This window comes from Phocoena sinus, chromosome 1 (genome assembly GCF_008692025.1).
Source record: "Phocoena sinus isolate mPhoSin1 chromosome 1, mPhoSin1.pri, whole genome shotgun sequence".
NCBI lineage: Eukaryota > Metazoa > Chordata > Mammalia > Artiodactyla > Phocoenidae > Phocoena > Phocoena sinus.
This window is the reverse complement of record NC_045763.1, coordinates 133460884-133484292: the sequence shown is the minus strand read 5'-3', so window position 1 is coordinate 133484292 and position 23409 is coordinate 133460884. Positions and strand designations below refer to the sequence as shown.

At 43.3% G+C, this 23409-nt stretch overlaps 1 protein-coding gene across 1 annotated transcript in view; it reads right to left on the bottom strand.

Moving 5' to 3' along the window:
- The window catches only part of BRINP2 (BMP/retinoic acid inducible neural specific 2), a 117595-nt gene extending 94818 nt beyond the window's left edge, over window positions 1-22777 (bottom strand). The window contains exon 1 of the mRNA XM_032614638.1: window positions 21978-22777. The gene's annotated coding sequence lies outside the window, so the exon portion shown is untranslated. The remainder of the gene's footprint in view (window positions 1-21977) is intronic.
- Window positions 22778-23409: the final 632 nt, after the last annotated feature.

Sequence of the window (23409 nt, the reverse complement as noted above, 5' to 3'; positions counted from 1 at the left end):
TTCTGACAACAACACTATGAAACTAGATATCAACTACAGGAAAAAAACTAAAAAAAACAAACACATGGAGGGTAAACAATACACTACTAAATAACCAAGAGATCACTGAAGAAATCAAAGAGGAAACCAAAAAATACCTAGAAACAAATGACAATGAATACACAACAACCCAAAACCTATGGGATGCAGCAAAAGCAGTTCTAAGAGGGAAGTTTATAGCAATACAATTCTACCTCAGGAAACAAGAAAAAACTGAAACAAACAACCTAATCTTACACCTAAATCAATGAGAGAAAGAAGAACAACAACAAAAAAATGCCAAAGTTAGCAGAAGGAAAGAAATCATAAAGATCAGATCAGAAATCAATGAAAAAGAAATGAAGGAAACAAGAGCAAAGGTCAATAAAACTAAAAGCTGGTTCTTTGAAAAGATAAACAAAATTGATAAACCATTAGCCAGACTCATCAGGGAAAAACGGGAGAAAAGTCGAATCAAAAGAATTAGAAATGAAAAAGGAGAAGTAACAACTGACACTGCAGAAATGCAAAGGATCATGAGAGACTACTACAAGCAGCTATATGCCAATAAATTGGACAACCTGGAAGAAACGGACAAAATCTTAGAAAAGTACAACCTTCCGAGACTGAACCAGGAAGAAACAGAAAATATGAACAGACTAATCACAAGCACTGAAATTGAAACTATGATTAAAAATCTTCCAACAAACAAAAGCCCAGGACCAGATGGCTTCACAGGACAATTCTATCAAACATTTAGAGAAGAGCTAACACCTATCCTTCTCAAACTCTTCCAAAATATAGCAGAGGGAGGAACAATCCCATACTCCTTCTACGAGACCACCATCATCCTGATACAAAAACCAGACAAAGATGTCACAAAAAAAGAAAACTACAGACCAATATCACCGATGAACATAAATGAAAATATCCTCAACAAAATACTAGCAAACAAAATCCAAGAGCACATTAAAAGGGTCATACACCATGATCAAGTGGGGTGTATCCCAGGAATGCAAAGATTCATCAATATACAAAAATCAATCAATGTGATACACCACATTAACAAACTGAAGGATAAAAACTACATGATAGGGCTTCTCTGGTGGCGCAGCGGTTGAGAGTCCGCCTGCCAATGCACGGGACGCGGGTTCGTGCCCCGGTCCGGGAAGATCCCACGTGCCGTGGAGCGGCTGGGCCCGTGAGCCATGGCCACTGAGCCTGCGCGTCCGGAGCCTGTGCTCCGCAATGGGAGAGGCCACAACAGTGAGAGGCCCGCGTACCGCAAAAAAACAAACAAACAAAAAACTACATGATAGTCTCAATAGATGCAGAAAAAGCTTTGGATAGAATTCAACACCAATTTATGATAAAAACCCTCCAGAACATAGGCACAGAGGGAACTTACCTCAACATAATAAAGACCATATATAACAAACACACAGCCAACATCATTTTCAATGGTGAAAAACTGAAACCATTTCCTCTAAGATCAGGAACTAGACAAGGTTGCCCACTCTCATCACTATTATTCAACAGAGTTCTGGAAGTTTTAGCCACAGCAATCAGAGAAGAAAAAGAAATAAAAGGAATCCAAATTGGAAAAGAAGAAGGAAAGCTGTCACTGTTTGCAGATGACAGGACACTATATATAGGGAATCCTAACGATGCTACCAGAAAACTACTAGAGCTAATCAATGAATTTGGTAAAGTAGCAGGTTACAAAATTAATGCACAGAAATCTCTTGCATGCCTATACACTAATGATGAAATATCTGAAAGAGAAATTAAGGAAACACTCCCATTTACCACTGCAATAAAATGAATAAAATACCTAGGAATAAACCTACCTAGGGAGATAAAAGACCTGTATGCAGAAAAGTATAAGACACTAATGAAAGAAATTAAAGATGATACAAACAGATGGAGAGACATACCATGTTCTTGGACTGGAAGAATCAACATTGTGAAAATGACTATACTACCCAATCTACAGATTCAGTGCAACCCCTATAAAACTACCAATGGCATTTTTCACAGAACTGGAACAAAAAATTTCACAATTTTTATGGAAACACAAAAGACCCTAAATAGCCAAAGCAATCTTGGGAAAGAAAAATGAAGCTGGAGGAATCAGGCTACCTGACTTCAGACTATACTACAAAGCTACAGTAATCAAGACAGTATGGTACTGACACAAAAACAGAAATGTAGATCAATGGAACAGGGTAGAAATCCCAGAAAGAAACCCACGCACATATGGTCACCTTATCTTTGATAAAGGAGGTGACTTTTATCAAAGTGGAAGAATATACAATGGAGAAAAGACAGCCTCTTCAATAAGTGATGCTGGGAAAACTCGACAGCTACATGTAAAAGAACAACATTAGAACACTTCCTAACACCATACACAAAAATAAACTCAAAATATATTAAAGACCTAAATGTAAGGCCAGACACTATCAAACTCTTTGAGGAAATCATAGGCAGAACACTCTATGACATAAATCACAGCAATATCCTTTTTGACCTACCTCCTAGAGAAATGGAAATAAAAACAAATATAAATAAATGGGACCTAATGAAACTTAAAAGCTTTTGCTGAGCAAAGGAAACCATAAACAAAACAAAAAGAGAACCCTAAGAATGGGAGAAAATATTTGCAAACGAAGCAACTGACAAAGGATTAATTTCCAAAATATACAAGCAGCTCATGCAGCTCAGTATCAAAAAAAAAACAACCCAATCCAAAAATGGGCAGAAGACCTAAATAGACACTTCTCCAAAGAGGATATACAGATTGCCAACAAATACATGAAAAGATGCTCAACATCACTAATCATTAGAGAAATACAAATCAAAACTACAATGAGGTATCACCTTACACCGGTCAGAATGGCCATTATCAAAAAATCTACAAACAGTAAGAGCTGGAGAGGGTGTGGAGAAAAGGGGACTCTCTTGCACTGTCAGTGGGAATGTAAATTGATACAGCCACTATGGAGAACAGTATGGAGGTTCCTTAAAAAACTAAAAATAAAACTACCATATGACCCAGCAATCCCACTACTGGGCAAATACCCTGAGAAAACCATAATTCAAAAAGAGTCATGTACCACAATGTTCATTGCAGCTCTATTTACAATAGCCAGGACATGGAAGCAACCTAAGTGTCCGTTGACAGATCAATGGATAAAGAAGATGTGGCACATATATACAATGGAATATTACTCAGCTATAAAAAGAAACGAAATTGAGTTATTTGTAGTGAGGTGGATGGGCCTAGAGTCTGTCACACAGAGTGAAGTAAGTCAGAGAAACAAATACCATATTCTAACACAAATATATGGAATCTAAAAAAAATGGTTCTCATGAACCTAGGGGCAGGACAGGAATAAAGATGCAGATGTAGAGAATGGACTTGACATGGGGGAGGGGAAACATAAGCTGGTACGAAATGAGAGTATAGCACTGACATATATACACTACCAAATGTAAAGTAGATAGCTAGTGGGAAGCAGCTGCATAGCACAGGGAGATCAGCTCGGTGCTTTGTGACGACCCAGAGGGGTGGGATAGGGAGGATGGGAGGTAGGCACAAGAGGTTGGGGATATGGGGATATATGTATGCATATAGCTGATTCACTTTGTCATACAGCAGAAGCTAACACAACATTGTAATGCAATTATACTCCAATAAAGATGCCAAAAAACCAAAAGTCTACAAACAATAAATGCTGGAGAGGGTGTGGAGAAAAGGTAACCTTCCTACACCGTCGGTGAGAATGTAAATGTGTACAAACACTATGGAGAACAGTATCGACGTTCCTTAAAATACTAAAAATAGAGTTACCATACGATAGAGAAACCCCACTCTTGGGCATGTATCTGGAGAAGACCATACCTCAGAAAGATACATGCACCCCGATAATCATTGTACTATTTACAATAGCCAAGACATGGAAGCAACCTAAATGCCCATCAACAGACGAATGGATAAAGATGTGGTATATATACACAATGGAATATTACTCAGCCACCAAAAAGTGAAATCATGCCATTTGCAGCAACATGGATGGACCTAGAGATTATCATACTAAGTGAAGTAAGTCAGAGAAAGATAAATATCATATGATATCATTTATTTGTGGAATCTAAAAAACGATACAAATGAACTTATATACAAAACAGAAACAGACTCACAGACTTAGAAAACAAACTCATGGTTACCAAAGGGGAAGGGTTGGGGGGAGGGATAAATTAGGAGTTTGGCGTTAACACAGACACACTATTCTATATAAAATAGATAAGCAACAAGGATCTACTGTATAACACAGGGAACTCTACTCAATATTCTGTAAGTCTGTAATAACCTAAATGGGAAAAGAATCTGTAAAGAATAAATAAATATATATATGTATAACTGGATCACTTTGCTGTACATTTGAAACTAACACAACATTGTAAATCAACTAAACTCCAGTATAAAGTAAAATTTTTTTTAATAAAAATAAATAAATAAATAAATGAAACTCAATGCATTACAATACCTGCTATAAGGAACTCACAGAATATCACTAACAACAAAGATAAACAATAATAACAACATTGATGGTTGCTATTTACTGAGCACTTATTTTGGACTTGTCATTGTGCTAAGCTCGTTATTTATTTTGTTTAATTTCCACAATACTCCTTTTAGATAGATATATTAACTCCATTATATTGATAAGAAAACAAAGGCTCAGAAAATTTAAATCACTGGCCCCAGATAACACAGCAGGAAAGTTGTTGGGTTGTTGGCTGTTGGGTTAGAATGAGCTCCAGACTCTTTCACCCCAGAATCCATAAGTTTTTTTATCTTTTTAATTATAGAACTTTTCCAAACATATATAAAAGTAGAAAGAATCATGTTATGAACCCCTCTGTACGCACTGCTCAGCTTCAGCCAACAATGATAAATCCATAGCCAACTTAGTTGTTAGAGGTCATGATCTTAACGACTTACTGTATGAAGAAATAAGTGAAACAGAAATTTTACTCCTTATGAGCAGAAGAGCAGGACTCTACACACAGGAGTGGTTAGGAAAGCCTCCAGAAGGTCCACTTTGGTTAAACTCCCCGCCCTTTCCTCCTCCTTCCCACCAGCTGATCATCCAGGCTTTATGTGAAGCCCCAGGGGATGGACGGCCCTGTCTCTGCTCTGTTCCTGACCCTGTGCTCAGGATTCATGAGGCCTGACCCAAAGGAAAATTGCATGAGAACTCATTTCGGTGGGTGTATGTGCTAAGGTTGGAAAGAAAGAACTTTCCACTAAAGCTCATAACAGTCCCAGGGTTCAGAGTCCAGAGGAACAAGTTCAGAAAGGGGGACCTTTGAAGTAGCCAAGGACTAAGACCAGATATCTCTTTGGGCTTCTGGGGCTGGTGGCTGATGGTCAGCCTGGAGGCACCCTAAGCATTTTGTGTTAAGAGATGGGTACAGAATAACAGCAGGAAACAGCTGACTTAGGAAGTCAGAGAACTTGGGGTATAAGAGGGGTGCTGGGAAGGCTTATTTCCCAACGATCCTGAGGTGATTTTGAGCAGCTCTTTCTAAGCTCCCATGATTGGAGAGCCAGTCCACAGATGTCTACCCTGCTTTCTTTCCTCCCCTACCTTCTCCAAGTGGTTGAGAGGAAGAATCAGGGATTTGGGTTAGACAGACCTGACTTGGGTTCAGACTCTGCCTCTCCCACTTACATGACCTCAGGCTAATAACAAACTTGTCTAAATCTCAGCTTCTATAGTTTATGTTTGTAGGGTGTGTAAAGTGATGCTTAGAACACATTAATTCTCTGGGAATCAGGGTTGGAAAATTCTTCCTCACTGTCATGTGATACTTCAGTATTCATTAATGAAGAAGATGCAGAGATCCCTAGTGAAATATGCCTATAACTAATATTATCCATATTTTTACAAAGGAGGAAATTGAAGTAACCAGGAGTCCTGGTTGGATTGTAAGTCCCAGTGACCCACATCTCACATGCATTTTGGAAGAGAGCCAGGATCTTGAAGCCAATTCCCTCTCAACTCCTCAGTTCCTTCGCACTTCCCAGGGTTATAACTTTGACTTCCCGTTACGTCCACATTAACACCTTTGAAGGTCCTGACCTTTTCTCAAAGGTCTCCTACTGTACCATGTCATCCTCAGGCCCTAATAGTACAGGAACAAGAAGCTGAACACCTTCCCTGTGCATAAGCACTGTGTATATATACATATACACACACACAATGTATGTATATATGTATATATACAGTGTATGTATATATATATGTGTATGCATATATATTTGTGTATATATGTGTGTATGTGTGTGTGTGTATATATATATATATATATATATATATATGCAAATATGTTTCTTATAACAATGTAGGTATCATTTGTCTCTCTTCTCCTCTCTTTCTATTAAGATTAGAAAACCGAGGGCCAAGGAGGTGAAGTAACTTGCCAAAAGCCAACATTGGAATTGTGTCATCCAGCCCAGCTTGGCCCTTCAGGGATACCTCCCATGCTCAGGAACAATGAGGGAGTTGAGAGTGGAGTAGAAAGACAAGGGCCAGACTACTGCATTCCATACCAAGGTGTCGGCAGGATGGTCAGATCTTCAACTCAGTTTGGGATTTGGTAGGCACAGAATTCTGCACCTAATTGCTGTCCATGAATCATCTTTGTCAGGTTGTTTTGCTAAGCATATTCTGTCTTTAAGTACAGCAAAATCTTTCAGAGGTTCAGGTGGTCATTATAATAAATTCTCTGATGAATAAGGGGCAATGATCCCAGGCCCTCATGTATAGGAGAGAATCCTCAGGCACTGAGGTAGCATGGCTCCTGAACAGGTTATGTCTGCTGGAGCTGTCATTCCTCCCGGGCATAAATTTCCAGAGCCTCACTACTGAAGGAGGGGCTGATAGAGCAGTTAACAGGGTAGGCTCTAAAGGCAGACTGCCTGGGTTCAAATCCCACTGCATCACTTCCTAACTCTGGGATCTTGAGCAAATTATTAGCCTCTTAGAATATCAATTTCATTTTCAGTGAATGGGAATAATAAAAGTATCTGACTATTATACCCCAATAAAGATGTTAAAAAAAAAAAAAAAAAAAGTATCTGACTTATGGCTTCTGAGAAAAAAATTAGTAACCTATTACAAATAAAATGTAGAGTCATGCCTGGGAAATAGCCAATGCTTAACAAATTATGGCTATTATACCAAACACATCTCCAGACTACAAGATATCCCCACGGTTAGTGATTCCCCCAACTCCGCACTCGCTTTGTTCATTCTCTCCTTGGGCAATTTAATTAGTAGTAGATCTGGCCTGCAATATCACCTTTTTCCAGTAGGTGTTGCTCACTCCCTTACGGCAATGTTTTCCATATCAAATTAAACAACATATTAAGTTTAGCAACAAATTAAATTTAAATAAATAAAAGTTTCAAGGTCCAGGCATATTGGAAATATTTGGTTAAACAAACTTGAAACGATTTCTTTATTGCAGAACTTTTCGGATCTTCTAACACGCTACATGTATTGTAAACCTACAATTGTGTATGAGAGGATGGGTGTAAGAGGGGAAAGTACTCTGTTCCCCAACTTTTCCAAGCACAGACACTTTTATTCTACATGACACCCATTAACTACTTAAGGGACATTAAAGTTCTACCAAACCAAGTTGGGTAACATTTCATTTGGATTGCCTTAAAATGGTGTTTCTGAAAGTGTGGTCTCTATATTACCTGCTTCTTAAAATGCAGGTTTCTGAATTTCACACAAGACCTACAGAATCAGACTCTGAAATCAGGCCTGAAGATTTTGCATTTTAACAAGTTCTCCAGGTGTACATTAAATTTCGAGAACCGTGGCCTTAAAGAAAACACTTCCCTAATTTTGGAATTCTATACATTTGAAATCCTGAATACTAAATTTCCTTAATAGGAAGAATACTTGTTAACTTCCCAGAAGTCCCTATCTTAATGAAAAGTGTAGACTATGGTATAAATAGTGAGGTTTGTTTGTTGGTTTAATTGCATAAACAGTAAAAGTTTTCCCTGTGCTAGGTATTGTGCCAAGGAGCTGGGGATACAATGACAAAGATGACTCAGATCCTGCCTTCAAGGTGTTTACAGTCTATAATTAAGAAGGGAACTGGGGACACTTAGCCTCTTGCCTGGAATCATTGTAGGGCCTTGGCCACAGTCACCTTAGTAGTCGAGTTCACATAGGATACGGGGGTAGGGGTCTCCTAGGAGTTAAAGTAGGGAGAGGAAGAATTAATTTCTCTCTTACATGGCTCAGTCACAAATGAAGATGTTTTTTGGTCTGTTTTTGATATCTTGGGGAAAAAATGCAGTAGGAAACAGGACAAAGGCGGCAAATGAAGCAAAGGATGAGAGTGGGAAGTAAGGGGAGAGGAAACCTAATAGCGATATGGATTAGGGGGAGGGGAAAAAAACCCAAAAAAACCCTGCTGACTCTGTTCAGTTTAAGGTGAGAAATACCAGGATTAGAATGTCAGATTGCTGAGTCCTGCAGACCTGAACCATAAACCTTCTCTGAGCTGTTCAGCGTTTTTCCTCTGCAGTCACTAATTAAATATTCCCTTGAAATAAAATAAAATAAAATGGCTTTTTTTTTTTTTTTTGAGTCAAATAGAAGGCATATTATGAGGCTATAATGGGGCCAGGTATCTGGCTGACCTACACAGGCGTGAACGTGGGAAGGATCTACCGGAGGGACGTCAGGACAATAGAGGGCTTATCTCTGTCTTAAACTTTTCATAATCACTCATTTCATGTGCAACTTTTATAGCAATTTATTTTCACATGTAGTCTCTTTGTCCTAACTAGCAGTAACTGAAAATATGTGGGATTCCCCGTTGTGTTATTTATGCAGAGCTATAAGCCAGAGGATCCTAAAGGACATTATAAGTAATATTTGAAGTCTAAAAATCATCCACGTGTTCAATGGGAAAATTGAGCAGGCAAAGCTCAGGAGGTGCCCCAAATCAGGGTGGCTCAACAATTCAGTGTCCTTTGCACTAGTCTCCTCTCTTATCCAGATAATATCTTTATAATACTGTCCACATTCTTGCACATAAAGCTTTTGCTATATTGGTAGATGCCTCAGTCTCTTCTCACTCATTTCACGACAACACAGTGTCTCTGTCCCAAGCTCAGTCACTGATATATTTATGATCAAATATCCAGCATCAAAAAAAAAAATATCCAGCATCTGAGGCCACAGTGAGTCCATTTTCCATTTCACTTTGCTCTCCTATGAGGAGCAGGTCTGCCACTAAATAAGAATTTAAATAACTAAAGCCCTAACAGAGCTGTCACTGGCCCTGTATTCTTCTGTTGTTTGCCTGAGCAAAATCTATCATGACTCTATATGCATACGGCATGTGTCAACTGTTTTAAAATTAGCCAATTTTCCTAAGCATAAAAGTGGATTTTTGTCATATCACATGAACCATATATCACAGAAACAAACCAGTTTTTGTTGTGGCTTTTCTTTTCTTTCCAAAATGCATTAAGTCTTTTTAAGTCATTGCTAAAGCCATTTCACTCACTGCATTTTTGAGGTACATTTAAAGAAACCAAGAAGAGGAAAAAAAAAAGTCTCATACAGTGCTGTCACCTGGAGAGAAATCTAGTTCATTATCAAGCCAACCACGCCTAAGAGGCTGGGTTGCTACACCTGCTTTAAGTAATAAATACCTCATATGTATACTGCCCTGCATTGAAAATTTGGGATAGTGCAAAAATAATTAAAATTAAAAAAAAAATAAGATGATAAAGAAAAAGAACTGTCACTTATTGAGCACTCTCTATGTACCAGACATTATAGGAAGTGCTAATTCTCCATTATTTCATTTCATAGTCAAAACTATCCCATGATATGAGTACGGAATATACCCATTTTACGGATGTGCAAACTGAGGCTTACATAGTAACTTGGCAAGCAACTTGCCACAGTCACATAGCTAGTACATGGCAGACCTTGCCAATGACTCGAACCCAAGTTAGTAGTCCCTGAGCCTATTCTCCCCGTGACTAGGTCATCTCATCTGTAACTGAAAGCACATTAAACATCTACAGACATGGTATTGAGGTATCAGTGGGCATCTAGGCCAATTCTTGCACTGCAGGTTTCTTAACAGAGGTTATAGGGGTGTTGTCATGGGCTCAGTTGCCTTGGGTTTCTCTCAGTCAAATAAATCCCCATTTAGCTTTGGAGAAGGAAGAGGAGGAGATGAGGTGTCCTATGTTCTCCCACCACCAGCACAAGGCACTGTTTTTAAGGACTGTGGATTAGAACAAGCCTTTGGGAAATTCTGCTTGAGCCCCTGCATAATGCCTCCAAACCTTGCTAAGATCAGGAGTGATGCAGCGAATGTACTGAATAGGCAGCTGTCGGTACGGTCCCTTTTGAGGGGCCTACAGTTCCTCTCAAAAGGGAAAAACACCAGTCTCCTGCTTGGGTTAAAATCTGTGAATTTATGTTTCAAAATGCTCAAGTGTTAATTGAGAGGGCAGCACATTAAATCATTATTAGTCATTAATACTTCAGCACAAATTAGTTGATCAGGTTACTGAGAGGTGTCAAGGGCCCTGAGGAAAAGATATTTTGATGGAGGTGGTGGGGCAGGGAGGGAGGGAAGGCGGAAGGACCAAAGTATTGCTTCTAACACACACACACACACACGCACGCACGGACGTGCACACGTCCTCCGTTGTCCCTTTGGAGCTTGCCAGGACTGTACTTACAGGTAAGTGTTTTAACAAAGGTTCCAGCCACTCCTCAGCATCCTCCAGGCAAGAACCTCGCCTGCGCCTCAAGGCCGGGGTCTTGTAACACAGCCTTTTGCCTCTAGGGGTCTCCAGTGCCTCGAGGCTTCAGGAGGATGCTGACCTTGCTCTGTTATTCTGCAGGGCTCAAATCCCAAAGGGCCAAGGTTGCGGAAAGCGGAAGAGGCACATGCGGGGAGCCCCCGAGGACCCCATCACCCACCGGAGCACTGCTCATCCACCTCCCTTGCTCCTGCCCGCCGGCTATTTATAATATGCTAAATGGCTGAACACCGAGTGGGGGGGGGCAGAAATTAACTGCCCCCCGCCCTCCTCAATGAGTGCTTAAGCATTCTTATACCTCAAGGGGATTCCAAGGACTTCCCTCCGCAGACCCACCCCACACACTTCCTGGAAGCCCCATCTCCAGGCTACCAGACTCCACCAGAGCGCCAATCGCCCCTGTCTCAGCCCAGGCTCACTATGCTATACAAGGCCCCCGGAGTAAGGGACAGAGCGGGGTCCCCTCTGCCCTGATGGCCAGACTATTCCTGAGGCTGGGGCCGCGCAAGGGAAAGGACAGGACGGTGAGGGAGGACCACAGCCTGGCTCCTGGGACACCTGAGTGCCCTATGAAAGCAGAGTCATTGAAGGCCAGAGGGTCCAGAGAGAGTTTTTCTGAAAATCTCACAGCTAAGGAGTATTGGAAAAAGTAAGAAACTTTGAGAGAGGCACTGTTCCTCTCCATACATGCTTGAATAGGTTGCAGGGGTTGGTGGCAAGGCCCTGGCTCTCTAACCCATCCTATGACTAGGGTTTAAGTCCCAGCTCCACTAGTCACTCTAGCTGTGAGATCTTGGGTAATTGGCTTAACCTCGCTGTAATTTTTTTCATCTTCAAAATGGGAATAATGGTATCTATCTCATAGGCAGTGGTTAGAACTGACTTAAAGATCACACAGCTGGTACACTCAGTGCCTAGCACTGTACCTGACACACAGCAGGCATTTGTTCATAGGCATTGAACTTCAAGCACCTTCAATCACTGAGAACATGGAGAACAAGAGGGATTTGTCCTAGGCTCCCTGAACTTCACAGGTGTGTCGGCATTGCTGAGTCTATTTTAAATCAATTTTAGTATGTCACCTGTTATTTAAAATGAATCACAAGTCTTGCTTTTTAAAGGAATTCTGTAGTATGGTGGTTTTCAATGTGTTTTTGAACAGCCTTTAGGTTCCAAGGAGGTGTCTCAGGGACCACTTGCAGGTGAGGAAAGAGAAGTGACAGGTGAGGGAGCTCCAGGACCCCAGGCCTGCTTCAGTCAGGGAGGTCTACTTTTATCTGCTTCATATATTGGAATTCTAGGTATTTATTTGATTAGAGTCTTCTACTGCTTTTTAAAAAGGTTAGAACCACTGCTAATATACCCTTGTGTAATTCAGGGAAACCTTTCCTCCAAGCCTAAGGACACTCAACTCTTATTTGTTTTGCAAGCCTGCTCTTTTGAAAATGGAGTACACCTGTATTGAGAAAGAGGCACTGAATATTGAGAAATATTCAGCCCACACATCTTAAGTACCCAATATGTGTAAAGCATTGCAATTGAAACTTTGCAGCTTTTTTGAATGCGCACCAACCTTTTGGGTCTTTTCCAGAAATACCCTGAGGGTAAGAATGCTTCCATCCCCTTCCTAGCCAATGTAGCCTAGACCTCGGAGCAGTTAACCTCACGTTGACCACAAAGGTGCCCTTTGCCCTGGACATAACCTAAGACAATGATCACATTGAAAGCCCTGTGTCGAAGAGCATGGGCTTTGGGATCTGACAGACCTGAGTTCAAATGTGAGCTCTGCCACTTCCAAGCTGTGTGACCTCGGGTTATTTAATGTCTCTGAACTTGAATTTCTTCATCTATAAGCAGAAGATAACAACCCTTCTCAGAGGGTTGTTAGGTGATTAAATGAGCAATGCCTGGAGAGCACTTAGCATGGTGCCTGGCATATGGTAACCATTGCCAGGTAGTTCTGGATGCACCGGCATCCAACAGCAAATACCCAAGCTAGTACCTGACTCTCACCGACCACAACTAAATGCCATCACTGCTCTCCATGGAAGTCAGTCTTATGAGCTTTAATACTTGGGGACACAAAAACTGCAGCTGCCTTTTTCTGAATGTCTATTGTGTGGCGGGTACTTTGCTGTTTTTCAATCATCGCCTTTAACTGTCATGATGTTTGTGTTTCATGATGTACGGGGATATCCTCTCCATTTTACTAGATGGGGATACTGAAGCTCAGAGAGGATGTGTAATGTATCCAGGGTCACACAGCCAGTGAGTGACCAAGACTAGACTGAAGCCCAAGTTTGTCTGACCCAGAAATCAGGGTACTTTTCTACCACGCTTGCTGACTCTCAGAACTTTCCTGTGTGGAAGGCAGAGGACATGGTGCAGGGACAAGAGCCCAGGGTTGAATGTCAGCTGCTCTGGGCCTTGTCTTCCTCAATTTCTGTCTGTAAACAGGAATGATACTTACTTCATAACGCTGTAATAAAACTTAAATGAGATAATATAAGTAAAAACAAACCTAGTACAATTTTTTTCATAAAGTAGGCTTAGGATATATATTAAATAGGTATGAACTTGCCCCACCCATGTTTTATCTGCTCTCCAAATCATTTCCTTTTTAACCTTACCAGAAATATTCATAGAGAAGATACATATGTATGTATGTGTATATATGTGGAGCGTTGCATGTGAATATACATGTGTGTATATGTGTATGTATATATACATCTATAAGAAAAACAACAGTGCAAACTACCATCCAGCTCAACTGTCAGCATCTCAGAAGCACCCCCAGACTGTATGCCCCTCCCTGATGAAATTCCCATTTCTCCCTCCAGTCCAATTCACTTCTCATCTTGTTAAAAAATAATTTTCTTTTCCCCTTTCGCTCATGCCTCTGGGTTGTCTTCAGCCTCTTTGCTGTGCCTGTGCCTGTCGCTTCACCAAGGCTCTGAGTGACACGTCATTCATGGGAGAGAAGTGAAATAAAGTGGTTCAGCAGAGTAGGGACGCACATGCGTACGCGTGTGTATGTGTGTCCACACCTCCTACCTCCGTGGGAGAGCAGCAAACCAGACATCTCGTGAGATATGTCTTAACCCCAAAGAACAGAAGGGACAAGTGGACCGATTGGAGAGAGGTTTGCTAACATGTGGGCAATTTGCTGCTCCCTAAGACATCCCCCCCACCCCACCCCCAGGCCACTGAGTCTTGTACCTTCTGCAGTGGGGGATGATCGTCATGGCAGCTAGAACTCTGGTTACACTGAGTCCACAATTTCTCTTCTTTAGATCCCCAGGTTCTACCCCACCCTGGGATTTCTACCTTCCTCAACTGACAAATCAGTTTCCAACTTAAATGTTCCCTTCTCAAAGAGACCTTCCCTGACCACCACCGCAATCACTCTCTCCTACTATACTCGATTTGGATACTTTTCTTCATATTAGTACCTGAAATTATCTCATTTGTCTAACATGTTTCTCTTTATGGATATCATACTAATAAACAATGTGAACTCAGGATCCAAACTGGGTTAGAACGTCAGCCACTCCACTTACTAGCTTGAACAAATTGTTTAACCTTGCTGGGCCTCCAATTCATCATCTGTCAAATGGGAATATAGGATTTATTAAAAGGGGAATTATAGAATCATTATGTGAAGGAAATGAGTTAATGCATGTAAAGCCTTCAGTGTAATGCCAGACACATAAGTACTACTGAAGTGTACTTAAAGTACTACTATTATCAGCTATGTCAATAATAATCATTATTATAACTATCCTATCTACCCTCTAGAATGTAAGCATTCTGATGGCAGGGCTCTTATCTGCTGTTCCCTGTAGAATATCCAATGCCTAAGAAGAGTACCTGGCACATATTCACAATATACTGAATAAACAGTTCCTGACAAATATGTCTGAGAACCCCAATCCCAGCCCTGCCTCTGAGTGCAGGACAGGGCCATATAAACAAATCGCTACAATGTGGTGGCTACGGTACAAAAACAGAGTCTGAGTGAGTTGTGCAGCGGTATAAAGGAGGAGACAATTAATTCCTTCCCAGAGTCTCAGGGAGACTTCACAGAGGAGATCACCCTTACAGTCTTAAAGCTCGATAACCCTCAGGAAACAGAGAACAGGGCAAGGGAAGGTTCTCCAGAAAAGCAACACAGCACATCTAACAGCCTCGGAATACTGAGGGAACTGCCTGTAGTTTAGGTAGCTGGGGCGAGCAGGGGGAAATGGAGAGATGCAAGGAGAAGCTGCTGGACCAGCTCGTGAAGGGTCTCCTGCTTGTGATGCTAAGAAACTTGGGTTTTATTCCAACAGTAGTGAGGAGTCATTGCAGAAGCACAGTAAAGGAAGGAGCAAAATCAAATTTACCGGTTTGAAAGATCACCCCAGCTGCAACGAGGAGGCTGGGTTGGCTGGCCCTCAAAAGAGGAGACAGGGAGACCAAGTACTGGGAAAGTCCAAGTGAGAGGGGTGAGAGCTGACGAGGGAGGGGAGGGGGGAGGGGGGGAGGGAGGGAGGGGGGAGGGGGGAGGGAGGGGGGAGGGAGGATGGCTTTGAGAAATCATCAGGAGGTAGAGCTTGTCATTGGGGATTGATTGGATGTGAGGGGCTGTGTGAGAGAAAGCAGAGCACAAGACAACTGTATTTCTTAATTTTGTCACTGGGCGATTGGTTGTCCCATTAACCAAAGCAGAGAATTTGGAGAGGGGAATCATTTTATGTGTGAAATGGGTACATAACGAGTTCACCTTTGGACATTTTAATCTTGGCGATCATCAAAGTGAAGGATGTTTTGTATGAAAGGATGTTGACAATTGTTGAGCATCTATCATGTGCCTGGAACTGTGTTTGGCTCCTTATGTATTCTATCTCATTTAATATTTAGAACAGCGGATCGAGAGATGGGGCATTATCATTTTTTTATAGATGATAAAACTGAGGCTCAATGAGTAACGATCCCTACTTAACATAGTGAACACCAAAGAACAGTTAAGTAGACCAGTTTGATTAAGCAAGATTGAATGAAGTTCATACAAAGAGACGGATCAGAAAATAAAGTAATAAAGGTAGTTTGGGAGCAGATCATGGAAAAATTTGAATGGAGGTATTAACCACCCCACAGGGGTTTTGTGAAAATCAGGTGAGAGAAAGCTTGTAAAGCATTTTGTAAACTATAGAATGCTCACCAAATATGAGGAGTTTCGAGCTTCCCTGGTGGCGTGGTGGTTGGGAGTCCGCCTGCCGGTGTGGGGGACACGGGTTCGTGCCCCGGTCCGGGAAGATCCCACATGCCGTGGAGCGGCTGGGCCCGTGAGCCATGGCCGCTGAGCCTGCGCGTCCGGAGCCTGTGCTCCGCAGTGTGGGAGGCCACAGCAGTGAGAGGCCTGCGTACCGCAGGAAAAAAAAAAAAAAAAAAATATATATATATATATATATATGAGGAGTTCCAGTTGTGGCCAAACCTTATTGCAACAAATGGTAATAATAAGATCATAGTGATAAGTGAATTATAGAGTTCAAATCCATACTTATTAAATAAAATTCAATCATGATGTCTTCTCCCCGTTCTTCTTACTGATAGGTCCACAAAAGAATCTCTAACATATAGCAGTGACTTTTCTTTCTCCCCATCACACCATCAACATGACTGGTTTGAAGGAGAACTCTCCCAAGAAAAGATGATAATATGGTAGACATGAGAAGGAAGAGATTTGAAAGTCAAACGGACCCAGCTAATCCCAACTGGTGTGTCCTCAGACTTCGGAGTGAGACCCTAAAGATAATTAACTTGGTTATTTCTACTGTCAGGCAGAAACCAAAAATACTAGGATAAAACCCCCAGGCCTCCTACCTGATGATTGTTTGCATGTGAACTGGAAGTGGCAATGCTCCACAAATGCTTAGGGTGAGCTGAGTCACTGTTGATAAAGTCTCCATCAAATAAGCCAACTTAAGCTATCTGTGCCCTCCTTGGCTTTCGATTTCAGAAATACATGACCAGACACTCTCTGGGCTACTCACAATCCCTCCCTCCATGTTCTCTCTTTTTATATTTCTGGCTCCTCTTGTTTCAAGCCTCTGTCCTTTCACCACATTCTCTGTCACTACTCTGCAGGATTAGACCAGCACTGCCCAAAAAAATTGAATGAGAGCCACATATATAATTTTAACTTTTCTAATAGCCACATTAGAAAGTAAAAGGAAATGGGTGAAACTAATCTTAATATATTTTATTTAACCCAATATATCCAGAATATTATCATTTTAACGTGTAATCAATATTAAAAGAAGCAGTGCTGAGATATTTGACATTCTTATCCTTTAAGCCAAGTCTTCAAAATTCAGTGTGTATTTTAACACTGACAACATGCAATCCAAGTGCTCCAAGAGCTACATGTAGCCAGTGGCCACCATATGAATAGCAGCACAGTGTGGGGCAGCGCTCAGTCCCATGAGGTATCAGACTGCCCACCCTTCGCTCAATCCAGCATCCCAGATATATTTGCATTTCATGTGAGCTTCAGTAAAAGGAATGACGGAACTGGCTGTTGAGGATTCCATGCTATAATGATGTTCCTCAACTTTACTTCCATCTGCATGGCAGAGTGACAGTTTCCAGAGAGATCAGATGAGACCCATTGGTCAGATGAAACCCATCCACCGCTGCCCATAGTCTGAAGTATAACTGAGCTGCCTCTCTCTTCACTCCCAAATGGAAGAGGCTTTAGCGTACAATCACTAGCCACACGCCCATGGGCCTGGACCTCTACCTTAGCCCCCAAACGTGGTAGCAGATACTTGTGAATAATAAAGAAAAAATGCTTCAGTCCCACCCACCAGCTGCAGGGTCATTTAACACAGGAAACAAAGGTGACAACAAGGCCTGGGGAAAATTTTCAAGAGAAAATCCATACCCCTCAGCACTTGTCCCCAGAATGAACTCCTGGGGCGAAGCGATCAAACAGACCGTGTTCTTGGGGATTTTCCTCTTGACCTGAGAGCAATGATGGCATGACTTTAGGCAAGTCATTTCACTCTTAGTGCCCCACCAGAATTTTGTCCATGTCAGAAGGGGCCACCGAAGCAACCAATGACAGGTAGAGTGAATAGATGTCTCAAATCAAGTGAAGACCAAGGAATAGGGTTACACCAGTCCTCTCACAGGACCTATGCTTTCCCTTGACCTTTTCTCTGGGAAACAAGGCTCACTGTTGGAGCAAATGTGTGTGGCTGACCAGTCAAAGCCCTCTCCTGATGCCATGCAGCCCTTGGTCCTCCCTTCGTACTGCCCAGGCTGGCAGACTACCTCCCCGCTCTGCCGTTCAGCTGAGCAATCAGAGTACCTCGTGGTACAGCTGCAGGCAATACCGCGCCCACCCCTTCTGCTTTTGTGGTCTCCTCCTTTGTGACTGCTACAGCATATGTTTTATTAAAAAGGAAAAGGAGGGGAGATGAGAGGTTTTGTACATGGGCACGCCAAGAATCTTAAGACTGAAAATCTTCTCCTCAATGCTAAATGCCTGAGGGCTTTGGCATTTTGCTGGCTCCATGTAAACCCCAATAGGGATATTTGGGTGGGGAAACAGGAAATGAAGGGAAATCAAGGCTCTCTCTTAGGAGATTCTGAGTCTAAAAAAAATATATGAGAAGATTTTCTCGCGTTCTCTTGAAATTTGCCTACTTTCCCCCAATATCTTTCTCCAAAATTTTTGATATGTTGTTAAGCTCCCTGACCTTGAGCACTGTTTTTCCCATAATATATGGATTAGGCTTGAGGGTGGATAGAAGGCTTAGGTAATTTTCGGTGCCTAATGAGATGTCCAACATTTCAAAGCCCTCTGCCTGATCTGAGGGCAGCTTCCTCTAGGCCAATCCATGCTTCAAGTAATTAAACCAGGTGTAAGCTGTTTCCAGGATCCAAGTGGAGAAGTGGTTTAGGGCAAACCCCACGGAAACATGCAAGCCTTGAAGTTTCCAGCCTTCTCAGCTGTGCTGCAGTTAGCCTCTGTCAGCTGGAATCTTTCTCCCATTTCTCCCTCTCCAAACAAATCCTACCCTATCCCCCATGGCACAACTCAAATTCTCCCTCCTTGGAATACTGATAGCTCTCATTATCTGTGCAAATCAACTGTAGATTAATTAGGTCAGCCTCAAGAGTCTCTTGTATTGAACTGCTGTTTAGAATGTATGTTGTCATTTACCTTTTTCCCAGATGTAAGCCTATTTTCCTGACTAGAATGTAAGATCATTGAGGGCAAAGACAAAGTCTTATAAGACTTTTATCCTTCACAGCCCTTAGGTCAGAGCCAGAGGCAAAGCCTGTGTCACTGCAACCTCCCATTCCTGTCAAGTACAGAACAGCTGAATCAAATCACAGTTACTAAGATTAACCCATTCCTTAAGAGGAGTCAGGAGAGTCTGGGGTTGGTTTGGGAATGATGAGACCCACACCCTACTCCATAGGTTCCCTTCATTGCTGTGTGACCCAGAGTAAAACAGTTCATCTTTCCAAGGTCCTCTGCCCTCCTTTTTCCAAGAAGGAGGCTAAACTCATTCTAGTCTCCTTCTTAGGGTAATCAAAGATAAATGAGGCTATAAGGCCTGTGAGGATGAATGAGATGAGCTCCCTAAAATGCTCCCAACCCTTTGGAAGAGTATGCAATTATAAAATGTATACAAGGTCTTATTATCTAAGAAAAAGAGTTGAATCACCAAAAATACACAGCACAGTGGGGAAAACAAAACACTAAGTGGGAACTCTCAACACTAAGCATCCCACTCAGTAGAAAGTGCCCACGCAGATGTCTCCAGTCCCTTCCGATTACCTCGTTTGTGAACTGGGGAGGGACTTTGGAGCACCGTCTCAGAGGGGATGTTTTTGGTGCGACACTCCCCAGTGGCTGGCCTGTGTCTTGGGAAAGGGCATCGGAAGGAGTTGATGATGCAGGGATGTTCTTTGCCCTCTGGCCTTTCTCAGTAAACAACCTGTTAGGAGGCCAGAAGGGAAAACCCAGAGGATGATCTTAGGGGCCTCAGTGGGGAAGATGCTCCCCACCCATGAGTCTGGCCCAATGCTAGCGGAGCAGGAACACTCCTCCCCCCTCCCCAGCCCTTCCCTCCTTTTCTCCTTTCTTGTGGCCATACTGCAGCACACAGCACTCCATTCTGGGAGATAAAGCCAGCCCCATTTTTGGTGAGGAGGGAGAAGCAAGAGTCAGGGATGCTTCTGTCTTCTCCATGGCTGCAGAATAGCTGTTAAACCCTTTGGTGTCAGTTGCCCTCCAACAGGGAAGACCATGGTCTGACATTTGCTTCCTTTCCCTCAAACATTTCACAGTATCCAGGCTCTGTACCAGCTCAAATCATATCGCTCCTCAAAGAAGCAAAGCATGCATCTTTCCCTATAGTAGGCAGCAGCTAAAAAGAAGGTATATATATGTATAGCAACAGCTATGATATTGATAAGATTTCAGGATTGTTGTGTCAGCATTGCTTGGTCATGCCCCCGGTGCTGCAAAGCAACTTATTCTGGATGGGAGGGAACTCCAGAGGGTCCTGCCTTAAACAAATAACATACACATAACTGTGGGAAGTCAAGAGGGAAAACACACAAACTCGAACATCACTTTGCTGTTGCCTGATGTCATCAGACTGCCCCCCAGGGGATTTTGTAAAATACTTTAGCTGCTTGGTTAATACTGGCATTGCCCTGTATTCCAGGAGGCATGGTCAGAAAGAGTGTCCCCTCAACATGCACACGTCTGGAGAAGGACAGAGGCAGAAATACTTGACTTACAATATACCTTTTATCCTCCAGATTGCTCTGTGCTGACATATCATTGTCCCTGCTGGATAAGGCTCAGATTACGCAGCTAGAAGCCTGGCTTGTTATAATTGCTATCCTCTTAACAAAACATTTGCTCCTGCTCGGGACACCTGACTCCCAGAGCTAGGAAGAGCACACACACAGTTCTTCATGGAGGGGTCTGTGCAATCATGTTACAGCGCATTCACTTGATTATTAGTTCATATTTGGCTTAGGTCTATATACTCTGGATAAATATGTACCATGCAGGGGGACTACTTGGTGAGGAGAAAACTCCTCTGGGCTGGAAGAGCAGCTCCCAAGTTCATGTTTCTATTAGGAAGGAACACTCCAGGCATCTGGGGCCTGGGCAGAGAGCTGCACAAGCATGCTTCTTCTAGCGGCAGCCTGCTTCCTGCATATAGCTGTGAGCACAGGCACACACATATATATACACACACACATACCATAGGCAGCATTAGACTGTGTACCCAGATGATCACAGAACCAGGGAGGGAGAGAGATCACCAGATAATCTCAGTGTGCCCCTCCTTCCAGCACAGCAATGCTCTCCCCAGTGTCTCCAGCGCACTGCCAGGTTCAACTCAATCAATGGGGTTTCTGCCACCACCCGGGGAGACTATTTGCAACCCACAGGGTTCACTCTTCAATCTGTTTTTTTTTTTTTTTTCTTGGTTGCATGTGCATGGGAGAAAGAGACAGGCCTCTAGAGACATACCAGGGAGCTCTATGGACATGTGAATATAGCTCTAGGAACATGTGAATACCTGTGAACATATGTTATCATGTATCACAACCTCCATCCCAAACATAGTGAACCGTGTACAGTTCAGTCCAGCATCTGCTGGGCATGCAGAAGTCCTTGTCATCTTCTGCAATTATGCAGTCCGATTGGATTTTCTGAAGCTAATGGGAGTTGCACTAACTTTGAGGACTTAAACCAGGCAAAAGCAATATAGGTCAGGCAGAGTGCCCAAGTCGTGAGGCAGCCGTGCAACACCAGGAGGCAATAATAGGACGATCTCTAGCTAAACCCCAAAGTCCACTGCTCAGCTCCACAAGACAGAAACTAAGGTGGGGATCATTCCCTCTGCCTGAAACTGCCAGACACCAGGGCAAGAGGGTTGTAGGAGGGCAAAACGATCCCCTTACCAAGAGACACACCAAAAATATAATGAAAAGGGGATGGAGAAAAACTACCAGAACCCTGCACCGTTACCTTGAATCCTTGCAAGAGCCCTCCTTGCTGTATCAGCTGCTCCCCAAACCTCCACCGATTGGGAGGAGACTCCTGAAAGATTCCAGGATTTTGTGCAACATCTCCAGTGGCAGCTTTCCAAAGTTTTTACTTCATGATTTCTCGTGGCTCCTTCTCATTTGGGGAAACGTGAATGCCTCCCCCTCAGCGTGTGAAAGGGAGCCGATGTCTCTTTTCAAATTTCTTGCTACCCGCTTTGCTGCTGCTGCTGCTGCTGCCGCCGCCGCCGCCGCCGCCGCCGCCGCCGCCGCCACCGCCGCCGCCGTCAGACCACTTGCCTGCTGCCTTCCAGCGGAGCAGCAAGGATGCCCGGCACCCACAGCATGTTTGAAGTGGGGCTTCGACGCTGGGCCGGGGCGCACGCGGGTGGAGAGGGAAGGAAAGTACCAAACCCGACCCGGGGAATCCTCTGTCCCTCCTCCGAAGAGAAAACCAAGATCGTGCCTTCCTTCCAACTCTAAAGAGACTCACTCACCCTGTCTCTCTCCCGGAATCACTGCCTTGCACATGGGTAGAGACAGTTCCTCCTGCTTCACCGCTCCCTCGTATGCCTGCAGACCTGCCCAGGCGCTCGCCGCGCACGGCAGGCGCACATCCCTGGGCAAGTGCTAGCGGGATCCTCCGAGCTCAGCAAACGGGCTGCCCGAGCAGCCGCGGGCAGAGCAGCTTCCGAGGCGAGCGGATTCCATCCCAGGCTGCAGCCCGGCGTGTCTCTGCTCCGACTCCGAGCTCCGTACCTAGGCAGTTTCACCTGCAGACTCAGACACCAGCTGAGTGTCTTAAGATAACAATGCTCCCCTGCCTGCCTCTCTCTTTCTTTCTTATGCACTTAGGTAGGCAGCCAATGGGACGCAGCGCCACACTCCCCGCAAGCTCCCATTGGCTGGGCGGCTCGGCTGGGGGCGGGCTCGGGGCCTCACCGGCTGTCTCCTTTGGTTAGCTGGCTGGCGGGGCTACCAGCTCTGTTAACCCTCCCAGCTTTGCAGTAGGGACTTTTTTTGGTGTGGATAAGGGAGGCTTGGATAAATTCACGACTGGGGAGTTGGGGACTGGAAGAAGGCTGAGGAAACAGGAAGAAACTTGGGAGCTAATTACATTTTCTTCTAATCTTCCTAAGATAATCATTTGTCCCAGACCATTTCGTTTGCTTGCTTAACTAGAACTAGCAGAGATAGGGACCCATTTGAGCCATTTTCCTTCTAATCTGAGGTTTTATTCTGTTTTGTGCATTTTAGCCTCTTGGTCTTGGTCCTGAATTACTTAATTAGAAATGAGTCCCCAGGTGAGAATACTTATCTCACAGCATACTCTCTCTCTCTCCCTCCCTCACTCCCTCCCTCACTCCCTCTCTCTCTCTCTCTCTCTCTCTCTCTCTCTCTCTCTCTCTCTCTCA